This window comes from Typopeltis vanoorti, chromosome 7 (assembly GCF_054136105.1).
Source record: "Typopeltis vanoorti isolate ZY-2024b chromosome 7, IOZ_Tvanoo_1.0, whole genome shotgun sequence".
In the NCBI taxonomy this organism is placed as follows: Eukaryota; Metazoa; Arthropoda; class Arachnida; order Uropygi; family Thelyphonidae; genus Typopeltis; species Typopeltis vanoorti.
Genome location: NC_143555.1, coordinates 127323001 through 127330809, shown reverse-complemented (window position 1 = coordinate 127330809; position 7809 = coordinate 127323001). Strand labels below are relative to the sequence as shown.

General features: G+C 34.3%; 1 pseudogene; it reads left to right on the top strand.

Annotated features, from left to right (window-relative positions):
• The first annotated feature begins 6869 nt into the window (after window positions 1–6869).
• On the top strand, window positions 6870–7012 carry LOC150105049 (U2 spliceosomal RNA; annotated as a pseudogene).
• The last annotated feature ends 797 nt before the right edge of the window (window positions 7013–7809 follow it).

Genomic DNA, 7809 nt, shown 5'->3' with positions numbered 1-7809 from the left:
TTTAGTGACAAGATGAGGTCGTAGAGATCTGGCAAGAACTGCTGTGTCGTCCGCATAAAGTGCTAAGATGGATGACATTGGGTCGTGCGGGATGTCTGCCAAATATATTGAGAATAAGATCGGAGCTAATAGGGAACCTTGAGGAACTCCCGCAGAGATCCGTCGCTGACTTGAAACTGTACCATTTATTTTGACTTGTATGATGCTGTCAGTTTCGTTTAACACATGTTATGTAAAGGTTTATGATGTTTGACAGTAAATGGTATCTGAGAGATACCGCGACCTCCGATGGCAGTATAATATAGTTTAGCTGTTGTTTTTTTCTTCTTTGTTCAATAAAATCTAGATTGTAACTGAAAATAAATAAACCATCATGTATTACTGAAATAGAGAACCAAAGGCTTATTTTTATCATACATATCCTCTAGGACAGTGATGTTCAACCTTTTTTTTTTAATACGTGAGCTACTTTTCTATAAAACGTTATTCGGCGATCTACTCTCTTATATAGATCACGTTCCCATAACCTGATATCTGTTTATGCACAAATAAACAACTAAAAATAAACAACTAAAAAAAATACACGACTAAAAACTTTATTTGTGTATTTGAAAATTTATTTATCACTTTTAATTATTTTAATACAACAAATATTTTAATACAACAAATATTTTAATACAACAACAACAAAAAAAATATTGGAATAAAATATTTATTTCTCTATTTTGGAAAACCAATATTAGAAAAAACAACAGATTGATTACAAATTCACAAGTTACTGGAAATGCTGGTTGATTAAAATAAAATAAAAAAAAAAAGTTCATGTGAAATTTGCATTGTTTGGACCTCGCAATATTTTCATAGTCAAGTTGATATGAAGTGGCCAATCGCAAACAATCATCCAAATTATCATTTGTAATTTGGTTTCTTAATTGACTGTTTATGACGGTCATATTTGAAAAAGCAGATTCTGTCAAGTATGTCGATCCGAAACACGACAGAATTTTTCGCGCAATATCAGTTAATATTGGGAATTTTTCATGTGCATACTTCCAAATGATCATTGTGTATTGATTTTAAATGTAAATTATTCTGAATGTTTATTATCTCAAGTTCTACTTCAGTTTCTTTTATATCAAACAGCACACTAATTTATTTGAAATTTCTGTGATGTTCAAGTTTTCTTGAAATGGATTATTGATAAAAGATACAATCATTTCGGTTTTATTAAAATCTTTAAGTCTTGAATATATTTCCTCCTCGACTAATTCTATTTCACGAATAAATTCTTTTAAATCATAGCGAAGCATTTCTTGATTTTGTTCAAAAAATTTTAATAAATATGGGATATGTCTAAATTCGCGGTCATTTATATTTTTCTTTAATAAAAGTAATTATTGTTGGAAAGTTTTTATTGAACTCAACATGTCAATTAAATTTTTATCTCTACGTTGTAACTCTAAATTTAAATTTCTTAATTTCGTACAGAAATCTACTGAATATGATAAGTGTAACAACCATCTTTTATCACTCAATTGTGGATAAATATCTCCTTTTTCATCAAGAAAAATTTTATATCGTTAATTAATACAAGAAATCTTTCTAAAAATTGACTTCTGCTGAGCCAGCGAACATTATTGTACAACAGAAGTTCCCTATCATCATCTGCCTGTAATTTAAATAACCGCCGTTGCAGGGCTTTTTCTCAAACAGAATTTACAATTTTAAATATAATATCCAAAATAACTTTTGTGTTTAATCTTTTACTATACAGTAATTGTTGGTGAATAATACAGTGGTACGTTAAAAAAAATCTGGATATTTGTCATCGTTTTTACATAATGAAATGAAGCCTGATTTCTTACCTATCATTGCAGGAGCACCATCAGTAGTAATAGACACAAGTTTAAAAAGCGGAAGTTTGTGTTGTTTCACAAATTCATCAAATGCCGAAAAAATGTCTTCTCCCCAAGTCCTTCCCAATAATGGTATAATTTTCAAAAGTTCTTTTTTATTTGAATAATCTTGAAATACCATGCGAATAACTACCATTAACTCAGCAATACAGTGAAGTCGTTTCATTCATCAAATTTTAATGAAAATGCAACACACTGGTGAATGTCTGACATTAACCTGGTCTGGAAACTTTTCTCCGGCAATTGGAACTCTTCCTTTCGGCAATTTGAAACCTTGTCTGGGGCCTAGAAGTATTCCCTCTCTCTAGCGACGTCTCGAACCGAGAAGCTCCTTTCTGGAAGCGGGAAACTCCTCTCTCAAGCAACGTGGATCCGGGCAGTCTCTCTGACGGCGACTCTTTAACAGCAATCCTGAAACCGGGACCCCTTCTGCTTGCTTCAGTCCCTTTTTATTAGACCTCCTCTGAGATCTCGCATGAAGTTTGGCAACTCCCCAAAGAATTGGTATGAGTCTTTCATCTTAAGTTTCAAGTTCGGCACGCCTTTTGTTCTCCTCCGCTTTCTTTTGATTGTAAGTTGCCGGCCATCGGAAAGTTGTTTGAGACTCTTTCTGACTGACTTCGGAGATGTTTACACTGGAGCCTGCAAGCCTTTCTCATACATACAACTTTCAATAACAATCTTTCTAATGCCGCCATGTACAGCTTAAATTCCAAACAGCCAAAAACTCCGACGAAGGAGTCCGTATCCAGCCCGAAGGGACATCAGACTACCGTCGGCTAACAAAGTTAATGGACGAGCTAAAGACCCCATACCACACTTCCGAACTTAAAACCGAAAAAAACCTAAAAGTTGTCATCAGAGGACTGGTAGAAGAAATCACGTCCGAAGAAATAGCCATCGACCTTAGATCTCAAGAACTGGAGCCCATAAAAATATCAAGAATGTGCCGGGCAGACACACGTCCCATGCCGCTGGTTCTCGTGGAAATTAGTAAGGAGCAAAGAGAGATTTACGATCTCAAAATAGTTTGCAACCTCAGGATTAAAACAGAATCACTCAAAAAGAAAGCAACAGCAGGACAATGGCATCGCTGCCAGAGATATGGGCAAGCACAGAAACTGTGCAGAGCGGAGTACAAATGTGAAGTGCGGGGACAGTCACCCTACTCACACATGCTCCAAACCACACACAACTCCAGCCACGTGTGCAAACTGCAGAAAAGCAGGCACTCCACCAGCTCAAAAACGTGCAACACCCCTTGAAGAAGGAATCCATCAGCGAACATCACACAGCTCATATGCTGCAGCAGTCACCTCAAAGGCTAAATCAGTAGAACCTATGCCCAACAGTCAAAACACAGCTGCTATCCTAGCTGCCACCCTAGGGGAGATGCTAACGGCTTTCAGCAAGACCAACCACAATCAGAATGATAAAAACAAGTTCTTAAAAAACACTCAAGTCATCTTCACGATGATAAGCAATGGTTAGAACGACTTCATACAGATCGCATTTTGGAATGCCAACGGTCTAAACAACAAATTCCTGGAACTACAAGAATTTACAGCAAGACATAATTTTTTTTTTTTTTTTTTAAATAACGAAACCTCTGGTACGATCATAATTAAAAAAAAAAACACAGGTATTAACCACAGTGAAAATTATTTAATTGTGAATATTTCATCTTAAGTATATCTTAGGACATAATCAGTACAGTAGTTTTAAACAATAATAGGAATACCATACAGTTAAAAAAAAAATATTTAACACAATTTTGTATGACAATTTCCCATACTTAAAGAATAGTAAGAACGTCGTTGCGGTTTAAGTTTGGTCAGTGTAGTAGGGCTTCAGAACTTTCTTTGTATAAACGTTCATGTTTATATAAAGATCTATGTAAAAGTTTAGACTTTTCCCAATGGATCCTATACTATCCTATTATGGACAATACTGAGGATACAGCTTTGAGTTTGCCCCACCTTTGCAACGAGTTGCCTAGAATGGCACTACGTAAGCTTGCGTCCGCCGAACTTTTAGTTTCTATATTTTCGGCACAAAACTCTTGAAATAATATTGAAATAATGTTGGATTCAATATTTATCATACATGTTTCTATCAAACATATCGTCTAGGAGATGTGCTTTACATTTATGGAAAATACTAAGGAAAGTAGTCTGTAGCTTTACCACCTTTACTGCGAGTTGCCCAACGTTGCACTACTTATGCTTGTTCCGCCGAAACGTTTAGTTTCTATATATATATTCAGCACGAAACTCTTATATTTTGTATATTCTGCTATGAAATAATGTTGGATTCAATATTCACTTAATTTTTATCATCAAGTATTATATTTTTAGTGTTTGTTCTTTATTTTTTTTTGCATTTTAGCACATGCTAGTAATGAATGTTATCTCTCAGATATACCGCGTCCTACTCTTCAAAATTACGGCCGCGACCTCCCGAGTGTTAATTGTTAGAAAAACATTTTTTAACTATCAAAATATAAATCTTTTATAAAACATTTGATTGACTACTAGTTTTACCATACGATTGGCTACCAGATGGGAGAAGGGTAAAGATGTGTAGTAACTTGGGTGCATTCGTTATAGAGGAGTTGAAACAATAATTCCAAATAATCTATGCACTGCAGAATAGACTATTTTTTGTTAGGTTATCATATGAGTTTGTCGCTTAATATGTTTAAAAAAATTTTTTTTTTGAAAAAATAAAAAAGTAAACAAGAAGAATAAGGGGGCTCGCAAATTTGAGAAAAATTTAACAAAGGGCTCGCGCGAGCCCCTTATAGCTCACCATATATACATACAGTGGTATCTCGCTAATCCGAACAAATAAAAACCGTGCTCGTTCGGATTAGCGAAAAGTTCGGATTAGAGAATTTACCACCAAGAGACAACAATAACTAGCGTTTAGGACAAAAATAATCAGATTCTAACGATACGTCAATTTAATTCTATAAATAAATGAAGTAACTAATAGAAAAAAAGCTACTGTACTGTAACGTAAAAATTTAGTTTGTATGTACCCATATTATCGAGGATTCTGATTATTTTTGTATAGTTCAGTACATAATTTAATTTGCGTAAAAAATATCACTTTCTTATATAGAATACAAAAAAAAGTTTCATAAAATAACACAAAAAGCTTTTTTTATTTCTTTGTAAAAAAGTCACTGATTTTCTTTTGCTTCTTGGAAGTTAAACGTTTTTCGAATGCTTCTTCTCGGAGCTGCATTAGCAACAAAATTTTGTGGAATGGCGTATCATTCTGCTTAGCCCATTCTCTGCACATATTGAAACTGTCAACTACCATCTCCATGTTTTACTTTTTTTTATTCGAGTTCTTCATCGTCATCATCGTCTTCTAATTCATTCTGTAGCGTCATATTTATAATTTCAGCATCTGATTTGATTTCGAATTCACTTTCGGTTCTACCTGTAATTCATTCCATAACATCTGTTTGTGAAATATGAACATCTGGATATATATTTTTAACTAAATTATGCACGTTTTGAATTTCCTCTTTTTGTGTATCACCGTAGTTCAAGAATTCTTCTAAAAAAGCTTTTTGGAATGGTTCTACGGCGGAAAAGTCCCTAGACAGTTTTTCTCCTGATATTGATAGATACTGAATACCGTGGCGTGCAGTGGCGCACGCCACGGTTAACAGGAAAAGGAAAGAACACTAGAAAATTTTCCAAAAATCTTTTCCTAATTAAAATTCATTTTTTTAATTTATGTTCTGTCGTGTCTTCTATTTCTATACTACTTATGAATTAGCGATCACTGCAGATGCTCAGTCATAGGTCGTATGCGATGCGTAGTGTGTATTCGCAAGTCGTCTGCCAACTCGCCCCCCCCCCCAAGGTTAAATCATGAGCGCTCGGCCCCCTCCAAGATTAAATCCTGAGTGCGCCACTGGTGGCGTCTCTTAAATTTTTCTAGCCAACCATCACTTTGAATTTCTGATCCGGGTAAATTTGTGAATGGAAATGCTTAGCTTTCTGCTTTTAAATGTCTCTGGAGATGGGAGTATGACGACTTCTTTCTTGAAGAAACCACGTGTAAACAGCAGAATCAAATAAAGAAAAATCACTTGTTTTCAGAGTTTGTCTCTAGCTTGGTCCTTCTTCTGTGGTTGAAACATAAGTTAAAATCCTATCTTTTTTTTTTTTTTTTTTTTGTCACTGATTGTAGATTTGCCGGCATTGTATTTAGTAGCAAGTTGTATGCTTCACCCTTTTCTAGACGCCAAATTATTTTACACTTATCCTACAATGATAATGTTACGTGTTTTCTTTTGCTAGTCTTCGACCCGGTAGCCATTTTAACGAAATAAATTTTAGTGTTAAAACAGTAAAATAATAAATGAAGTTAATAAACAATAAAACTGTCACTTTTAAAATTTATCTGAAAAATAAAATCACTTACTAAAACAATCGATAATCATTCACTGAAAACTTACGAAAATACAGAACAATATACGACAACTCAGACAACGTTTCATTTCAATCGTACAATCGACAGTATGAAAAAAATACTGTACTGTACTGTACTGTAATAATAATAACATAAATAACAGTTAAAATAATAATTATTAAATAAAAATAATAGTACATAAAATAATACGTAATAAATAAAACTTTTTTTTCTTTCGAACCACAGTTGGGATTACTGGAGGGTTCGGACTAAAGAGGTTCGGATTAGCGAGATACCACTGTATATGCAGCAATACGTATGTTTCTTAATCTGAATATTAAAAATATATTTTTTTCATTTCTCCTGGAGGAAGTGACGTATTCCTAGAGTAGTACAAGACTATGGGAATTAGGGCCGAGTGTGGAGTTAATTTCAAGCGCGTCGCTGCTTTCCAATTGAAAATTTTTTCAGCCAATAAGGTCCGTATCAGATGCTGAGAACAACAGATCTTTACTTTTTGCTTCTTGCCTTTTGGCTAAGATCAAAGTGTAGTATCTGTTCTGTTTTGAAAGGCGATGAAGTGCTTGGTGCTTGCTCTACTTTTGCGAAGAGTTGCCTGGAACTGTACTACCTCTCCACTCGGGGTTGCTTCACGGTCTTTTCTCTAAGATTAAGATTTTCTCTAAAGTGTGCTACGTGCGTGTGCCTGTGAAGATGGTGGATAAATTTCATTCTTCCTGTGTGAGACCAGAATTCTCCTCATAAGTTCGTTAGAATGGCTTGGGAAAAAAAAAAAATAACACGCTCTTTTAGAGAAAGGTTCCCCTAATCAAATTCTTCGCTCAGCTGTGTTACAACTGTGTTAAAAAATAAATAAATAATAATAAAAAGATGATTATGGTTGACACTTAAACGCGGTGATTATAATGAAACATTATTCTATTCTGCTCTATGATTCAGAAAGCAGTTCGATACATGGCTCGATAGACTTTTCCGTAAGTAGTATTATAGTCACAACAGAAGAGTTTGTTCCACCTTAGAACAACGTAATGAAATTACTCGTGGCACAATATTCTCCATCCTCTTACTCCTTCCCCCTCCACGCGTATACAAAGATTTCCAAAATTCAAGAGAAAAGGGTTCTAAGCCAGATATGAAGATTGTAATTGCATTTAACAAATGTTTTGGATAGCCTCGTTGTTCTGTTATATTCCATAATGTTTTATTTGTTAACTCAGTGAAAGGTTCCTCAAGTGAATATGTAAATTAAATTCTCGTTTTCTTTTTTCTCTTTTTTTCTATGGTTAGTTTTCGTGCGAATATATTATCATTGCCGACTTTTCCTAAATGCATCCTATTCATCTAATAACAAACCATCAGCAATAGTAGCGAGTATTTTATTTAAAATCTTAATTCAGAATTTATCCTTATATAATAAGCTAATGCCTTTGTAAGT